This window comes from Pistacia vera, unplaced genomic scaffold (assembly GCF_008641045.1).
Source record: "Pistacia vera cultivar Batoury unplaced genomic scaffold, PisVer_v2 Contig469, whole genome shotgun sequence".
Classification (NCBI taxonomy): Eukaryota; Viridiplantae; Streptophyta; class Magnoliopsida; order Sapindales; family Anacardiaceae; genus Pistacia; species Pistacia vera.
In genome coordinates, this window is record NW_022196300.1 from 178,186 (window position 1) to 198,728 (window position 20,543).

General features: G+C 35.2%; 1 pseudogene; it reads right to left on the minus strand.

Moving 5' to 3' along the window:
• The window catches only part of LOC116145876, a 120,050-nt pseudogene extending 101,708 nt beyond the window's left edge, over positions 1-18,342 (minus strand).
• Positions 18,343-20,543: the final 2,201 nt, after the last annotated feature.

Below are 20,543 nucleotides of genomic sequence, written 5' to 3' on the forward strand. Positions count from 1 at the left end.
AAACCACCTTGACATGTTCAGATTCGGTTATCCGACCAATCGAGCTTCTACTCGATTCCATTGTGGCCACAGATTCCAAGGTCATTGTCTTTTATCGGAATCTCACTGAGATCATATCAACTGTACACAGAAGTGATGAATCCTTTGTCGATCTACCATAGTCGTGATGTACTTCTCAATGTAGCCAATCACTCTCGTACTGATAACCCTTTCAGGATTACATTTGGTCAATGTCAAACTACACCAATAGGTACACACGACGCTCAATGATCTCAAGTCTAAGGACCACATGCACTAACATCTATTAAAGGATGTATTCCATGGACATTGGTGTTACCATTTATATGGAATCCTCTAATGGGCCAGTCTAGTGAACTCGTGAATAACAAACACCCATCTGCCGCACCAAGTTATCACCAAACAATATTGACACGTGAGATCATCACTACCTTCTGGTAGGGTTGTTTAAAGCTATGATAGGCTTAATGTATTATCTGTGCCCTAGGTCAAGATAATACTCTAGCTACGAACGTTTCTAGAATGGCCACTATAAGTGATCATAAAGATCTCACAATTAAGACTTATCATTTTTTTATTCCCTCATCACAGTTCAACCACTCTAAGGGCATATATTAATACATACATATGAAATAAGCTTTACATAATATAATCAATGTTTTTCATATATTGAAAATTCATGATCAACATACAACAATATGATTGGCTCATGGGCACTTACACTAACAAAGTCATGGCACAATATCCCATATATGGTTAAGAGCCAGAACATTAAGTCCTTCTTCCATCGCTTGTTGCCATTAGGAATGTTGTACCGCCTCAGAATAGGATGTTAGTTCTTATGCTTCAGAGATTTGATTGATGCATATTTTGTGTGAAGGGGAAAGACGATCATACCTTACATAATTAGAAACAGGGTAGATGGTAGAGTTAGAAATTGTAGGACAAATGTAATCTGTACTCTAGATAGGTGGTCTGATTGTGTGGGACAAATGACACATGTGCTTGTTTTGGTTTTGAAGGTGAAGATATTTGGTGAAAGACCTTCAATTGGCTGATTCTTGTCTAGCACTACTAGGTCAGTACTGTCATTTTCCTCTGAAGCAATTTTTTTTTTTTTTCAGATGGTATTTCTTGGGCTTTATATGTAATCAGAATCACTGTTAGATAAGGAGAAATGACATCTTCAAGTGCTTCAGATTTCTATTGAGAAGTAGTGCTTTCAGATTCTTTTTCTGTCAATGGAAAGGCTTCATCATAAAATACCACGTCTTAACAGGTGAAAAAAATATTCTGATCTGGATCAAACAACCAGTATCCCTTTTGTAGCATTGTATACCCCATAAGGATACATTAGCTCGAGCATCAAGCTTGTCTTTTGATGGTACAACAATAGCATAGCATAAACATCCAAATACTCTGAGATGGATGATATCAAGTTTCTTACCCAATAAAAAGTTCATAAGGTGCTTTTCCTTATAGAACTATAGTTGGCATCCGATTGATCAGATAGGTTGTCGTGACCACACATTCACCTAAGAAAAAATTAGGAATGTTGGCTTGGTGTTTTAAGGCCCTAGGTAGCTCTAGTAAGTGTCAGTGTTTTCTCTCAACTACCCCATTTTGCTGAGGTGTGTATGTGCAGGAACTTTTATGAAGAATTCCATGGGAAAGGAATGATATTGTGTTTTGGCTATTAAAGAATTTAAGGGCATTAGCAGTATGGATCATTGCACTTTTTTCAGAAACTGGGTTTGAACCATGGTTAGGAATTGCACAATATGGCTATGAGTTTGAGCTTTGGTGTTTATAAGAAAAACCCATGTTCCTCTAGAGTAGTCATCGACAATAGTCAGAAAGTAATGTGACCCATCATAATTAGGGGTATGATAAGGACCCCAAATGTCAATGTGAACTAGGGCAAATGGTTTTGTGGTTGTTGACGTACTAACAAGAAAACTTGGACTTGTTTGTTTGGCAAGTGGACAAATTGGACAATTGTTGTAAGGAATAGTGCTACTATGGCCCAATTGCTGAAGAGAATTAAAAGAGTTTTTATTGCCATCATTTGTATTACATAGAGAAATATTTTGATTGGTAATACAATTATTTAACTCTTTTATTATGGTTAACTCTTTAGGGATGGATGACCAATAGTATAACCCTTGATGAATCCTACCCAAGCCCTTCAATTTGCAAGTCAAATGGTCTTTTATTCAATTTGTGTAGGTAAGAATTGGACGAAACAATGGTTGTCGGTATAAATCTTGGATATGGAGATAAGGTTAAAAGTAAAAGTCATGACACATAAGGCATTTTTCAAGACTAACTATTTTGTGAGTGTAACATTCCCTATATGTGTTGCTATAGCAAAATTCTCATTTGGCATTTTGACTGGTGTGGGTGGTAAAATTGGTTTAATTTTTTCAAATAATTTCTGGCTACAAATAATATGGTCAATAGCTCTTGAATTAATAATCCATGTATCAACAGAAAAAAGAGTATTTAGACATTAAAACATACCTGCATAGGTTCTTGAGGCGCTATCAGTTTTAGGGATCTGATTCAGGATTTGAAGGAGTTGACTGTATTTGTAGTGGTCTTGATTGAGTAGGCATCAAAATTTAATTTCCTGAAGTCATCATGACTTAGTTGGCCATCGATGTTTTAGTCTTTCTTTTGGTGGAACCTGGTCGTCAATGTAATTTCTAGCATGTGTTTCGAGTGTATTTTTTCGTTTACAATAATCACAATACATCTTGCCCTATGTTTGATTTACTCCCTCAAGGTTGAAATTGCAATTTTTTGAACTTTGAGTATTATTTTGTGAAAACAACACATTCTACGGACTATTCTACCAACATGATATACTTTGAGGGCCATTTGGATATTTTACCAAAGCAACTTGATTAGAATCGTTGGATTGCAATGTTGGATATGGATCGTTCATTTGTTCATATATAAAACGACCTTTTTGTTGCAACCCTAATGCCATCTCTTCTCCTTCTTTTTCAAAAAAAAAAAAAAAAAAAAAAAATTATGTGTTGTGAAACTCATCACCCCTTTAAATGCATCACGTGCCACCGCCTGTTGATTCTCATCTTGCACTGCCAACTGATAAAGACGACGAAGATTGGGAGTTGTTGAAGTGGCAAGCACTTGGGTCTGGAAAGGAAGAAAAGTCCTTATTCAACCCCATTAAGAATTTTGTGACTCGCCCTTGATCTTTAATTTCTTGGCACTGTTTTAGTGTTCTAGGTGGTCCCTGTAGAGGTGTTTCGATGACATCCAGCTTGGTCCATAATGCTGAAAGTTTGCTAAAATAGGAAGCAACAGTTGAGTTGCCTTGTTGGAGTTCGGTAAGGCTTTAGTGTAACAAAAAAAAATTCGCCATATCTAATCTCCCGTGCATCTCCTTTATAAATTCTCATAGTTCTCTGGCATCTTCACTTGCCTTGATTCTCTCACTTTGTTTATAAAATTTTGAATTAGACTCATAAGATGCAAATTCCAAAGCATCATATGAGAGGTCACGAGATATATTACTCTCTTCATTGTGCATGTGCAATGTCTCCTACAATAGCCAAATATATTTCAAGAAAACACTTCAAAAAAATCATCCCTACAATGAATGTTGATACAACCATCCAATCATGGAGTGATATGTCACTGCGAGTGAGATATACTTGCTCTATGATTGGCTGATTGTACCAACATCCATTGTACGAGAGATAGATCAAGATTCTCTCTTGATCTGAACTTTTATTTGAGTTTTTAAAAGCTTGTGACCAGTAATTCCAGAATATAAATATATTAAACAAACATATATAAACCATAAATAAACGAAAAATGCACAGATGTTATGAGATTTGTAAAACTCAAGAAAGCTCAAGACAATATCTGAATATCTTAATCAGGGAAGATCGGTTTGGTTAATAATGGCATCAATGATTCACTATAATAAGTCATACAAAATAACAATAATAGAATTACGTACTAGAAGCCAGTAAGCAGAAATGGGTACCCCCAAAGTAAAGAGTGATATACAAAAACAGGGCAGGAAGAATGGAAATCTGCATTAATTTTACATTTAGAATCAACATATTTTAAACATCTTAGCAGAAAAGATTTGAATTAAAAAAACAAAGTAACGTTCACTTCCCGAACAAGGATTCTTTGGAAAATATATTTGGATTATTTCTCTACTAGCTGAATTGCAAAATTATCTAGAAGAATTAAAAAGAAAAAAAAAAAAAAACCTTCACAACTAGAAAGAAAAACAAAAAATGGCGATAGATGATCAAAGAAAAAAAAAGCTTAGGTTGCATTTGGTTCGAGGTGATATAAGATTAATCCTGTAATCTTTGTTTAATTTTGAAGATTCCCTCGTTTGGTTGTCAAGTAATAAAATATTATATAAGCTTTTATTGCAAATAGTGTTTACTGTTGGTAATATTTGAGGTAATCAGATTACCTTCCCAAGGGGTGTTAATATAAGATTACCGAGGTAATCTTAATTTTGACTCTATTTTTCCCTTAATCTTTTATCATTTCGAACACATTTGTCCTCATATGTCTACCAAATAACAGTTACCCAGACCCCCTACATTTGAGAATTTAGCTAAAATACCCTAGCCACAAAAAAATTTAAAAGTTAACAAAATACTCCTAGCCACCCAAGACCATCGCTGGCCGCCAGCGAAAGTCATCATATCGCACAAGACCGGCGAGATTTGCTAGTTGTGTTCTGGTAAGGACGTTTCTAGCCATGGATCTGTGATCCATGAGATGTGGTCGTGAAATAGCCAAATCTGGTTGTGAAACGCCATAAATCTTTGGTCGTGAAATGGCCGCCATTTCACGGCCAAAGATCTGGCCTTTACACAAATCTGTGCCCATTTCATGGCCACATCTTTGGTCGTGAAACGACCATATTCACAGCCAGATCTAGCCATTTTTTGCCATGGATCAAAGATCCATGGCCGGATTAGGCCTTACCGACGCACGACCAGTCAGATCCGATCAGTCGTGCACCATTAGGGCAGTTGTCGACAGTGGTGGCTAGCTGTCGACGATGGCTTGGGGTGGGTTAGGGTGATGTTGCTATAAATTAAAGTTTTATATGGCTGGGGTGTTTTAGCAAAATTTTAAATATAGGAGGTTAAAAGAAATAATTTAAAAAATAATAGAATAAAAAAATAATATTATATCATTGTTTAAAAAGGAGGCAATTTAATAATCTACATAACATACTCACTCATTTATCCTCCCAACAAAACATATTATTATAATATACCCACCAATTTATTCCGGCCAACCAAACACATTTCTTTAAAGATCTTTGGTACAATATCTTTCCAGCAATACAACATTCCCTAGTAATATAACATTAACTGAACCAAACGCACCCTTAGAGTAATCTTGGCTCTATTTTCATCAGATACATATAAATTTAAATTTGGATCGACGTTACAGGGTAAGAAAAATTGTTAGACTTAAATATTCAAATCGGATCCTTACATAATAATAACTTTGTTGGCAAAATTGTTCACTTAAACTAGGCAAAACATATTAATGTGTCATTAATATTTTATAAATATTACAAATTACCCTTGAAAATGGAACATTATTACAGCTGAAAAAAAAAATTATGCAAGATGTAGGGTGCACTTGGTTAATTATTCTGAAACTTTTTAGAATAATATTTTGAAAAACAGTAAAATTGAGTGGTTATTACGATGTACGATTTGGAAATTAACAAAAAATACCCCTTAAGTTTGTTTACTTACTAAACACCCCTATAATAAAATTTTGAAAATTAAACCCATTAAATACCGACAGTTGGCCACCACCACCGGAGGGTGGCCGGAGTCACCGTATCAGCGCACGATCGGTTGGACCTGGCCGGTCGTGCATCGATATGACCTTTTTCGGCCAGATCCACGGTGAATCTTGTTGGAAAATGTCAGATCTACGGCTAGATCTGACCATTAACGACCAGATATGGCCACATTTGATTGTCAACGATGACCATATCTTAGCTGTCATTGACGACTAGCTACGGCAAGATTTTTTGCCGCAGATCTGGCCTTTTCCAGCCAGATCCATGGTGGATCTGGCTAGAAAAGGCTAGATCGGCGCATTACCGACCAGATCCTGCCGGTAGTGTACCTTTATACTAGATTTCGACCAGCTTTCGGCGGTGGTGGCCAGAATCTGGCAAATGTGGGTTGCCAGGGTGTTTTTGTCAATTTGTAAAAAAAAAAAAAAAAAATTTGGGGGTGTTTAGTTAAATTAACAAACCTAGGGGGTTTAAAAGAATTGAATAAAATATAATAATATCTTGAAAAAAAAAAAAAATGTGAACCGAAGACCAATTTTATTGTTTAACTTTATTGGGAAAAGCAGAATAACATTTTAAAGAGTGAACCAAAGGGGCCCGTATTTGTTTGCATAAGAAGCTAAAAGTATAGAGATTTACCTGAGCCAAAAAACCACCGATAGGTAGAGCAATGATCAATCCTACGCCCCATGCTATACTAACCTGAGATTAAAATATACTCTAGCTCTAAATTTGATGCAACCGATTTTGTTAACTAAAATCATTTGTAAACAAATAAGTAAGCTCATTGTTGACAGTCCTAGAGCTTGGTATTCTTCTTGGAAAATTTTAGTCGCATATGCCTAGAAATTAAAGAAGTTGTGTAAGACAAGAGAAAGACTTAATCCACCCTGAGCTTTTGGTCCAATATTCAAGATCTTGAACTTTCAAATACCAGGAAATATTCCCTTCAAATTAACAACTACTAATCACGTCCCAACTCCGAAACAACATTTTTACGTAGAGACGAGTAAATTATCCATTCTTCTCTTATGTGGGTTAATACCTGTCAAAATCAGGGAGGTAAATTCTAGTAGTTTAAGCTACTAAATCTAGAATATTATGGCCAAATCTCAGGCCGGTAAATGCAATTTTCTCTAAGTTATAAATATTGGAATTTCAAAGAACTCAAATCAACAAGCTTTCAATACCTTGATTGGTCCAAGTAAACCATTCAAGCTCCCAAGCAGAAACCTTGTGATAATGGCCATCCAAAAATTTATACTTAGCCCAAAGAGAGTCTTGAACATAACCCTATAACCAAATTTTAAGCCACATGATTAAAAATTGTTTGAAAGTTAAGTATCAAAATCAAGTTATATACTTACCCTAAAAAAATAAAAAAATAAAATAAAGTTACATATATAGGAAATTAGCAAGTACTAACACTACAAGAGTCTTGAAAATCATTACAGGTTTTCGGCCATATCGGTTTGCAATTTTTCCCCAAAAGTCAAAGCTTTGCCAAGCATAAATGAAGATCCTTCAAGGTATTAAGAGGAAATAAAATGCGGTGATTATAAGAATTGTTGAAATAAAGAGAGCTTTAAGGAATCATATGATTGTATATTTCTGTGTGTATCAACTATACAAAGGGGGCCTCTATATATAGTGGAGAAGGCCAAAGTTAATAAGGAAATACAATATATGGAAAAATTCTAACCTAGCATAATTACAAGAAAAATCAAATATTCTAGGGATATTATAAGATACTAATGTATATATATTAACAATATTCTAGAGATATTATAACATCCCCCCTCAAACTCTTGGTGGCGAAGTCAACTGGAGTTTGGAAACAAGATCACCAAGTCGACCAGGTGGATGGGATTTCGTGAAAATATTAGCAAGATTATCTTCAGAAGAAACTGAATGTAATTGGAGGACACCCTACTGAAGATGATGGCAGATGAAGTAACAATCAATCTCAATATGTTTAGTACGCTCATGAAACACATCATTATGCGCAATCTAGATGGCACTACGATTATCACAGTGAAGAGGAGAACTTATTGATTGAGGAACACCCATATGTTTCAGAAGCCAGCGTAACCACAAAAGTTCAAATGTCGTATCAGCAAGAGCGCGATACTCAACCTCATTGCTAGAACGGGCAACAACAGAATGTTTCTTACTACGCTAGGAAATCAAAGAAGCACCAAGTAAGAAAAAATAACCAGTGGTGGAGCGACGATCAGTAGGATCACCAGCCCAATCTACATCAGAATAGGCTTGTAGCTCTAGAGAGGAGTGGGATGAGAAGTGCAGACCATGAAACATAGTACCCTTGATGTAGCGTAGAATTCGAAGAACCGTGGAAAAATGGGTAGATCAAGGTGCACTCATAAACTGACTAACTAGATAAACATCATATGAAATGTCAAGCTTGGTGACAGTAAGATAAATGAGACTACCAACTAACTGTCAATAAAGAGTTACATCTGCAAGTGGAGAACCATCACTAGCCAAAAGCTTAGTATTATACTCAAGTGGACTCGTGGCTATCTTCAATCTGTCAACCCAACTTTGGAAAGTAAATCAGAGGCATATTTTGCTTGAGTGAGATAATAACCATCCTGATTTGAAGTAACTTCAAGGCCTAGGAAGTAGTTAAGATGTCCCAAATCCTTCATCTCAAAATTCTGACTAAGAAAAGTTTGAAGATCTCGAATACTAGCAATATCATCACCAGTAATAATCATATCATCTACATAGAGAAGAAAAAGGATAGTACCTACCCTAGTAGTGCGAATAAAGAGTGCATAATCATATGGGCTAGAAAGAAAGCCTTGTTGAGAAACCACTTACTGAAATTTCTCAAATCAAACTCCAGGAGCCTGTTTGAGCCTATAAAGTGTGCGACGAAGACGACAAACTTTATTTGGAGGATGCTCATAGCTAGGTGGAGGTTGCATGTAAACTTCTTCAGTAAGATCACCATTAAGAAATGCGTTTTTAACATCCATCTGAAAAAGTTCCCAACACCGGACAGCAGCAACTGCAAGTAAAGATCTGACAAAGGTAAGTCTAGCAACAGGAGCAAAAGTCTCATCATAGTCAATCCCATACTCCTGGGTGAACCCCTTAGTAACAAGTCGAGCCTTGTAGCATTCAACTACTTCATTCGGATTTTATGGGTTAAACCTAAAAATTAAACTACATTCACAATCATATGCATTAGTTGTAAATCGAACTCACTAAGGTGTTAAACATACCTTCTCAGGCTATGTTTTCCTATTCTTCCTTATTAACTTTCTGCACCCAACAATTTGAAAGTTAACAATTCCAAACTCATTAAGTATAAGAATTCTACAATGATTTCATTAATTCTTGAATCTATCTCTAGCATCCAATACTATAATGGCGTTTACCCAAGAAGCCTAACATGATTCATTTCTCAATCTCATCATGTTCATCATATAAAGCATTAAAACTCAGAGCAAACACCCAATCAAAGCATAGTCATATGAACATAACACAATCAATAACTTAACCCATTAAAAATCCCAATTATAATCAAAACCCTAACCCAAAATGGGTTAGTTCATAGCTAAATTAACACTACAAAAACGAAAAACAATAATATTCAAGTTCAACATAATGAAAAGTAAGAGAAAGGACAAGAAATCTCCCCAAATGATGAATCCCTTGGTTCAAAATCAAATCTTCACCCTTTTAATTGCTAAATCTCTCCAAGCTTAATCAAAGAAAATGCAAAAGATGCTAAACCTAATTCCTGGACGACCTCCCTACCAAAAAGGCTAAGTGTTTCTTTTATACCTCGCCCCAAATTTCTCAGAAAAACATGCACAAAGTAAAACTGTGCGTTTTACAAAACTGAAAATTACGACTGTCGCCGCAGCGAAGAAAGAAGCATACTTGTTCGTGTCTGGCGTACTTCGCCGCGGCGAAGCTTCTGGAAAAATTCTAAAATTATAGAATTGCCACTCTGCTTGCATCTTCGCTCGATTCTTCGATTCTCTCTCTCTCTCTCTCTTTGGAACAAGCCTCATCGTGCTTTAACCTTCTTCAGAACTCTCCTAACTTCTAAGATCCGCTAAATTCTGAGTCAAAAATTTTCAATTTTGTCCTTATTTGCTCAAAATGTCATTTTTAATCTGAAACACGAAATGTAAAGAATTAAGCAATAACTCAGGTCAAAATGCACTAGAAAGTACCTGAAATCCGATTAAAAAGTCTAATGAAAATTGTATAATCCACGGATTATCAAGTTTTACCATGAGGCAAGTCCACCAGATACCAAGTATGTGTTTTGACAAGAGCATTCAATTCATTAGACATAGCTTACTGCCAAAGAGGGTCAGTACGAGCCTCACGATAATTGTGAGGTTCGTGGAGGGTGGCAAGGAAAGAGAAACAGTGATAATCACGAAGATGAGTAGGAATAACACTTACTCGACTGGAACGACGAGGTTCAGGGAGTGGAGAAGATGGAGGAATGGGTGGTGTGGCAGGTGGTCCATCAAACGCATCAACTGGATTGGGTGCAGCAGTGGAAGAACTATCTGAGGAGCTCGGAATCTCTGCAGAAGAGTCAGAAAATAGAGCAATAGAGGGATCAGTGAATATGAGTCAGTGGTTAGAGGAGGAAGGTAAGAATGTGGATATGCTAGTAAATGGTTTGTGTTCCCAAAACTCCACATGATGAGAGACTGGAAGACGTTTGGAGATAGGATCATAACAACGATAACTTTTTTGGGTTAAGCCATAACCAAGAAAATAGCATAACCGAGAACGGGGTTCAAGTTTGGTCCGTTCATGAGGAGGAAGAGTAACAAAACAGGCACAACCAAAGACATGAAGTAATGAATAGTTAGGAACCATACCATAGAGAAGCTCATAAGGAGATTTGTTGTGAAATATAGGTGAGGGTACCCAATTGATTGTGTACACAGCAGTAAGAGCAACTTCACCCCAAAACTTTTCAGGTAAAGAAGCAGAAAGTAAAAGAGCTCTTATAGTATCAAGGATATGACGATATTTTCATTCGACATGACCATTTTGTTGAGAGGTATAGGGACAAGAACGATGTGACAATGTGCCTTGTTGATTCAGGAACTCAAGGAGAGTTTTGTCATTGTATTCCATGGCATTATCTGAATGAAAAACTTTAATGGTACGAGAAAATTGAGTTTGTACCATTTTGTGAAAAGTTTGGTAAACACGAACAAGCTCAAATCGATGCTATAACAAGTTCAACCATGTATAACGAGAATAATCATCAACAAAGATAACAAAATAACGAGATCCCCTCTCAGTCGGAGTGGGTACAGGACCCCAAATATCAGAGTAAATCAAATCAAAAGGTGCAGTAAAAAAAGTCACTTATATTAAAAGGTAAATGAGTTTGTTTGCCAAGTTGATAGGAAATACAATCAAAAGACTCAAAACCTATAGAACCTAGGTGACCTTAGGAGGCCAAAAGATGAACACGAGGTATAGAGGCATGACCCAACCGAGAATGCCATAATTGGGAAGAGATGGCAGGAGCAACAATGGAGCAAGACAGATAGGATGGAAGCTGCAAAGAAGCGAGCTCGAACAAACGTCCAATCTTACGGCCTGTCCCAATGAGTTGGCCAGTCTATGGATCCTGCATATCAACACCAGCATTAGAAAAGGTAAGTTGAAGACCTAATTCAAAAAGTTGACCAACTGAAAGAAGATTTAAGGATAACTTGGGAACAAGATAGGTGTTGTCAACAAATAAGGTAGGGGAGGAAATGGACCCAATGTGACTAACAGACAAATGAGAACCATCAGCAGTATATATGATAGGATTGGGTGACAAAGTAGATTTTTTTGAAAAAATGGTGGAATCAGAGGTCATGTGATTACAAAATGTAGAATCAAAAAACCAAGGAGATGTACTTGAGGTGACAGACAAAGTACTAGAGGACCGGGATAAAACCTGATGAATTAATGCCTCAATGTCAGTAGCAGTGAGAGTAGTGGACACTAAAGAAGGCTCAGCAGCAGACTTAAGAGCAGAAGGAGCAGAAGGAGTAGTTGGAGCCACGACAATAGCTTCCAACAAGGGGGCCCGGAACTGATTTTTTTTTTTTTGCAATTTTCGACATTCCGTAACAGAGTGACTTGGATGTTTGCAGTATTTGCAGAAGACAGTCTTTGAGGATTGAGAAGGGAAACGACCCGAGGTTGGAGAAGATCCAAAGGTAGTCTTAGGGATGGCAGCAACAACTGAATCTGGAGTTTTGCATCTTCATGGTTGAATGATGATTTTCTTCGGAAATAAGTTCAGTAACTACAGCCTCAAGGGTGGGAAGAGGTGTGCGATGCAAAAGAGAGGCCCGAGTAGATTCAAAATCCTCACGAAGTGCCATCATAAAATGCATAAACCTACGACGATCACGGTAGGTTGCAAACAACGCAATGTCATCAGAACATTTGAGTTGAGGATCTACAACAGACAATTGTTCCCAAAGATTATTAACTTGAGAATAAAAATCAGCAATGGACTGACCTGATTCCTGATGCATTTGATAAAGCTTAGTCTCAAGCTGGGACTGCAACAAAGCATCATGAGTGCAGTTGTATCGTTTAGCAAGAAAATCCCAAGTAGCTTTAGCATTACCAAGCTTGGGAAGCAGACTATTGATGGATGGAACAGAAGTATTGATAAACCAAGACAATATTTTATAATGAATACTATGCTAATCTTCAAGCTGACATGCAAACTTATCAAGACTCTCACCATCTTGTTGCTTGGGGGCAAGAATATCACCAGAAACATAACGCCATAATTTTCGTCCTCTAAGAAGTACTTCCATATTTTGAGCCCACATATTATAATTTGAGCCATTTAAAATAGTATCAATAGGATGAACAATGGTATCAAGGGTGGGAGAGGAGTGAGACATATTGTTTTTTTTTTTTTTTTTGGGTCAACGAGTCAACGGTCAACCTAGGCTAGACTTTGAGCCAAATGGGATGATTTATAAAAGAAAGACAAATGGGCTGGAAAGGAAGGCTTACTTGGATTGGGCTTGAAGTTGGTTGTAATAGGCTTGATATGTCTGTTGGAGATTTGTGACGCATGTAGAATATTCAGGAGGCGGGTGGGGGCGCGTACAGAAGCGGATCGGGAAAATCTTGACTCAAAAATACCAATAAAATTCTCAAGACTCCGTTTATGATCAGATTTGTCAGATTTCTCGATTGCAATAGTGTTCTCTAGAAAAAGTAAAGTAGATGAATCAAGCTTTCCAGGAAGGTATTATGGGCGAGAATCCGAGTTCGTTTGGGTCCTCATTAGTTTTTGCAAAACCGGACCTAGAATCCTACTCGCAGAAGGATTTCTGGCTAGTGTTGAGTCTTCAAATGGGCATAACTAGAGTTTCAGATATTGAAAGCAGGTAATTCAAAAGCCCAGATTCATCTACACATTTGGGACTACAATTTTTATGAAGTGACCAGGCCCAGAAAAGTTCTTTTACATTGCGAGAATCCTGGTGCAATCTGGAGATGAATTCTGTTTTCCATATCTGATAAGATTTTGACAATTTTGGAAGTCTATCTTTTAGGAAGATCTAGGAAAGTAATTTCTATGATTAAAACACGTGTTATTTATTGATGAGTTGTTAGGTTAAACAGGGGAGGGAGAGAACAGCAGTAGAGTTTAGTTTTTTTCGGTTTTCTTTTACTTTCTACGTCAAGATGTGCAACTGATCTTTCTTCTTCAGTTCAAGGGGATTTTGAAGCCTAAATTCATGTAATTGGTGTAACTTAACTTCAATTATATTGTTCTCAATCTCGTTTTTATTGGAATTGTTTATGTTATTCTGTTTTAATTGTTTATGAATTGTGTTTGAGTGATTTAGTAATGGCCTGCTGAATTGTTTAATCGGAATTCATCTGTTAGAATAAGGGATTGTGATACATAATTGTCCTCTTCCTATTCAGTAAGTAACACATGATGATAGGTGATTATGGACAAGTTTTCAATCTGCCATCTTGAATAACATAATCTAAGTTAAATAATCCGATCTTGCGTGATTGTTGCTTGGATCGATCTGTTTTCCTAATTCTTAAGGTTGTCATTGAATTAGCCTTAGAGAGCTTATTCTAGGTTGTTCAAGGGATAGGATCTACTTGAAGAGCTTATTTTAGTAGTAACAATTAAGGGAAAATTCGGGTAACAGAGCTTGTTGTTTCCTATGGTCAGTAGTTCCACAATAACGAAATAGAATAATGTTAAAGTTAGTTCATGTCCAATGCATGTTTAGGTGGATCTTGAACCAAAAACTGGCTATCTTTAACTTGATATTTTCTATCATTGGAGATTTATTTGTTTCACTTTAGTTTGCATTGATTACAACCCCTTTCATTACTGTTGTCATGTTTAATGTTTAGGGTTTTATTTTGTTTTGTTTTCGTTCTTTTAAAATATAGAATTTAAGCGAAGCATTCCCGGTGAGATCGACCCTTACTCACCCTATATACAATTTAGTAGTTAGGTTAATAAGATTAATTAATTTGGTGCATTCGGCACGCTACCAAAATTCAATACTTTATATAAGCTAAAAAAGAGGTTAATAGGAGAAACAATAAAATAATTTATTTAAAATCCTAGAAACACTTTTGAAATGCAACCAAACAATCTAAGATTGTTTCAAAAATGCTTCCAACTTTAAATAAATTATTTCGGCCATTAAATAAGTCCAACCAAAGAGGTTCTTATTTTAATCAAACAAATGGATGGCAAGAAGTATTCTAGATACTCCATGAAACATTAATATTACCAAAGAAGGAATAGCATGCTAAAACTGTTGTCCATGCCACTTCCTCTTTATGTATATGTATAACCAAATGGAAGATAACAATTACACTCACTATGATACTGGCAATGCTGAAAAATTAACTCAAAGAAGAGAGTATTAGAGATGATATACAGAAAATTTTAAAGAAAAATTTGATATGTGATGGGATCCCTTACCAGTTCCAAGGGCAGCAAACCTATAAGATCTTTTGATAGTGATAATTAGCAAAATCAGAGCCTCATAAAATATATGGCAAAGAACATGGAAATGTCTATAAGATCAATTTTTAACCTAAAGTAAGTCGCAGTTAGTCAATTTCATTATGATAGGAAACTGTCCTGACATGTTAGGAAAGAATTACATGAAAATGCATCTTACTTAGGACAAATAGTAGTCCAAATCAATAATTTCATATATATAATGGTTGAGATTAGACAGTAGCAATAATGTTATTCTGAAGTCATAACTAACATAAATTATGTACCGGAAGCCAGCAAGAAGCCATAGATACTCCCAAAGCAATAAGAGATATAACAAAGCAGGGCAAGAAGTTTGGAAATCTGCATAAATCTCATGTTTCAGAATACCATCATACTTTTAACATCTTACAGAAAGAAAATGAAAAATAATAAAAAGATAAGAGTTAAAATTCACTTACTTCCCAAATAAAGATTCTTTAGAGAATATGTTTGGATACTTATCTGCTGGCTGAATAGTGAAAATTATCCCAAAAGATAAGTACCAAGCTTTGCAAACAGAAAACAAAATGAAAAGCACATGGACTAGGTGGTGTATGGGGATGTTAACAATAGATAGATTAAAATGAGATTGGAGAAGATACTTGGACAACTAGGGAAAAATCTTGAATGATTGACATTTCATAAGGATTTCAAATTACTTGAATATGGAATATTTTTCAATAATAAAGGAGTATGGAAATATTATCTAAAAGATGTATTTACTGGCATAAGAAGCCAAAAATATAAGTACCTGAACCAAAAAACCACCCACTGCTGGGCCCATGATGAGTCCTTTGCCCCATGCTGTACTCACCTGAAATTAGATTACAGTTGTCACCTCCGGCACCGCAGTAAAATACTTTTATTTATAGAGAAATAAGCTTACTGCTGACAGTCCTAAAGCTTGGTGCTCTCCATGCATAACTTCAGTTGCATATGCCTGGTAATGATAGAAGTTATGCACCAGTACTGGAATTAAGTGGAACACGAGTAAACAAAGAATCTCATAGAACAGAAACTTTCCATACCATTACCATTCCAAGTAAAGCAATCATGCTTCCAAGAAGAAACCTTGTGATGACAGCCATCCAAAAGTTTATACTAACCCCAAAGAGAGTGCTCAAAACAACCCTATGACAAATTTTTAAGCGCGATAATTATGAAAATTTTGTACATAAGATGTCTGAAAAAAAAAAAAAAAAAAAATTCCAGAATTAATTGCTAATTATCACTGTCAAAATTTGACAGGAAACCAGCAGTTACTAACACTGAGATGGTCCCAGATAATATTATGGGTTTTCGACCATAGTGGTCAGCCACCACTCCCCATAAGACAGATGTCAAAGCTCTGCCAATGATGAATGAAGACCCTTCAAGGTATTACCATTACTATTCCAAGTAAAGCATTCATACTCCCAAGAAGAAACCTTGTGATGACAGCCATCCAAAAGTTTATACTAAGCCCAAAGAGAGTGCTCAAAACAACCCTATGACAAATTTTTAAGCCAGATAATTATGAAGTTTTTGTACATAAGATGTCTGAAATAAAAAAATTCCCGAATTAATTGCTAATTATCACTATCAAAATTTGACAGGAAACCAGCAGTTACTAATACTCACATGGCCCCAGATAATATTACGGGTTTTTGACCATAGTGGTCAGCCACCACTCCCCATAAGACAGATGTCAAAGCTCTGCCAATCATGAATGAAGACCCTTCAAGGTATTAAGAGGTTTGTTAGGATTAATTTTAAGGAACTGAAATATGATGAATAAGCATATCTATATTAGAATACACCATCATTAAAGAGGAAGTATAGAAGATAAACTCACCCACAAAGCCAGTATAGTAGCCAATATCTTCCTCCCTTTTTGCAATATGAAAATCCCTAATCTGAAATTAAATAGTAAATTAATACAATGTTTTGGAAAGCAATGCAAGATTCAATGGAATGACCGGTAGGCTCTGTTTAATATTTTTCCCAAGCAATGGAGGCTAAGCAGAAAAATCAGCAACCATGATAGTCCAACCTCAAACTCATAAAAGATGTATATAAACAAATGCAAGAATCAAATCTGACCACCATATTCTATTACCATCCTGGAATGTATCAGCTTTAATTAGTTGCAGAAAACTTGCTGTCTACTTCTCAGTAATATTTTCTCGAAACTAAGGAAGTGATCAATCTTCTCACTGGTAAATCTTACTACTTGGATAGTTATTCACTAATCTTGTTCTGCTCTCAGTCATAGCGCATTGATTAGTAAGATGCTTCTTGATTTATACAAAAATCATTCAATTGATTTTTTTTAAATCTTCATTGCAGACTCTTTGTATGTCACTGAACCAATTCTACGTCTGCATATAACTCATTTTAATAATTTAATCATCTGCATGAAGAGTAACATTCTACTCACTGCTAAAACAAGTGCTAAAACAAGTGTTGATTTAAGGTACATGCTACCTTAAATCAACAACAAAACTTGTTTACAGTAATAATGAAGTTCACCAAAACCACAAACAGCAAAAGTTATTTATGACAGATTGAAAGGCAGACTCAACATGCAAGAAGGAGATCACAATTTATTCATTTATTGATGGGAAGATATTAAGTTGAAAACAATTCATGGATGTAAGCTGGGGGTTCAAAATTAAATCTTCTAATAAAATATTTCCTGTGTTTCTAACTAAATAGAAATACCTTCAGTTAGCTTTTATTGCTGAACACCAGGGGAACATGCCAACTTTTTCCCTCAAGTAGTTTAACAACTGCATGTGTGCAAAATTGTCAAACTATAATTAAAATGAGAATCACAAAAACTCCAGTTTAATTCACCCTATACATTATACTATTTGCAAGTGCAGTGCTCGCTTCTGTTACAAACAAAAAGAAATGCCAACAGAACCATACTGCAAGAAAATGTAATGATAAAATCACCTTAATCTGATCATTTTTTCTATCTTCCAGTATTTAATAAAATAATTTTCTCTGTCCAATAGGCACTAAAAAATTCTGTTATCTGTAATGTTTTTGATAATGTTAACCGAAACTATTTGCATGCATCTCCATTTGTGTGTATGCAGAAACCGTCAAACCTAAAGAGGAACAACTAAAAATAATGAAACCAATACCATTCTTCAAATTTGGCAACCTGCCTAAACTACATCATCCCAACTACGCAATTCATGGAAACAAAGAGAAATTTAAGATGCTTGTAAGTATAACCTGTGATGAGATATGACGACTTACAATTATGAACTGCAACAAACCACAAAGAAATGATTTCCCGAATGGGTAAACCTTGTTTTAACTCTTTGAGCTTATCAACCTTACAGCCAGAGCAGTTCTCATAATATTTCTTCTTCTTCAACAGTGTCTCTCTGCACTTCTCGTCCGACATACTTTTATCAAGCCACCACAAGACACTGCCTCAGATGTATGAAGCTATAAAACTAAATCTGAAAAAGCACTCTGCACTTAGTTACATAATCAGCTCAAAAACTAATCATCCAATAGAAATTAATAATACATATGTAAAGGTACAACAGAATCTGAAATAGCACTCTCCACTTAGTTATATAATAAGCTTAAAAAGTATCATCATAAAGAATATATATGTCCTTAATTGGTAAGGAATCTCTTGCACAATTGCACTAGACATTAAATCAATTGATTAGGAGTTAAAAAGTTGCTTAGAAAAGAATATTCAAGTCTTGAGACAAAGATGCTTTTGCTTTGTTTCCGTGTTAAATGAAAATAATATATAGCATTAATATATTTTACAAGATTTTCACTTAAAACATGTGGATATATATAATATCATACCATGCTAGCAAGGGCAACACATAAAACATGCTTGTCACCATCAATTCATGATGTTATCTAATTAGCTTTAAAAAGCAATATCACAAATTTTGTATCTTAAGTACTATGGTATTGACTTAGAATTACCACAAAATTATAAAATAATAAGAAATTAAATAAGAAGTCATAATAACTTCATATCACTTCAGAAAAAAATTTGGAATAACAATTATAAGTACTTAGTATGGTGTTACTCTATAATAATACAATTAACATCTGTCTTCAACACATGAACGTAAAACTTATAAACAATACAAATAACCACCATATAGAGCTCAAGTATCGATTTCAAAGGGAAGTCAAACCACTATTATTAAACATTAAATGAACAATGCCAACTGTTAAACTTCCAACATAATGAAATAAAATAAGCTTTCAAACATGTTCCAAGTTTTATACTTGAATATTCATACAAATAGTAGTTACAATGGCGAGGTTAAGGACAATAATGCATACTTCAATCAAACAAAAAATTACCTGCTTTCTTCACCCTCATATTGTTGTATTAGTAATACTATGTACACAAAGTTGGACTCCCAACTTTAGAATTCAACTAATATGTACTTCACTTATCACATTATTTTACAATTAATATGGTACTACCATATCAGTTGACTTATAAAGTCAGGATTCTAACTTTATAATTACAACATTACTCAAATTTACACTTCACGCACGCGTCCTTCACTCAAAAAATGGCACCTCACAATCACATGACCGATGACCGTTTAAAGCTTCGCCAATAGTGATCTGATTAAGACAAGTAGCACAAACAAAGCAAACCAAAATGTGAGAAAACCGATCAGGAAACTTAGCAAGCGAAATTCAAACTAAACACCAAAAGCTTTAATAAAACATTTCTGGAAAAGTGACAAAAAAAGCTCATCTGAATCGTAATCCTGATAAGTTGATGGTAAATTAGGGCACGATTTTGGTTGGACATTAATTCGAATGGGTTGTAAGCAATAATTCACAAGAAGACAAATGTACCTTCAGTGGCCATGTGAGATCTCCGTAATTCCCACGTGTCGGTACAAAAGCTTCCGTCTCCCAGAGAAACATAAGCGCAAATTGGAATTTTATTCGAATCCTTCCTCTTGAAATTGAAAATTTGAAAGACATAGAAAACCTCTTGAAATTGACATTAATAAATAGGATAGGAGAAGGCTGAATTTGGGATATTTTAAAATTTGGAGTTTGTCTAAAACTAGAGGGAAGATGAGAGAAAAATAGCCGTTGTTAATGAAGAAATTTTGAAAATAATTTAATTAGAAAGAACTGCAACATTTTTTCTTTTTCTTACAAATATATTTCACATTAATATATATTATGTCACATATAATAATCAAATAATAAATACTCACAAATAAAATATATAAAATTAAAATTAAAACTTACTCAAAAGATAAAATATCTAAAATTAAATCTAAAATTGGGTTTTGAAAGCACATAATTTTAAGCAATAATGTTAGTCTTACTCCTTCTCCTTACTTCTTTCTTTTACTCACTTATGTGGTAGTCAAAGTGGTAGATGTCATCTCATCTGGCTATCATGCAAGATCCCCCAAAATTTAAAAAAAAAAAAAAAAAAAAAAAAAATTCATTCCTCGAATCCATTTTATGTTTCCCCCTAAATCATTTGAAGAACATCAACAGCCAAGTCCTTTGAATAATGAAGAGCTTGGTGATAATGAAAAGGTGGAGAAATATTTCGGGAAGCAAGAAATATTCGGGAAC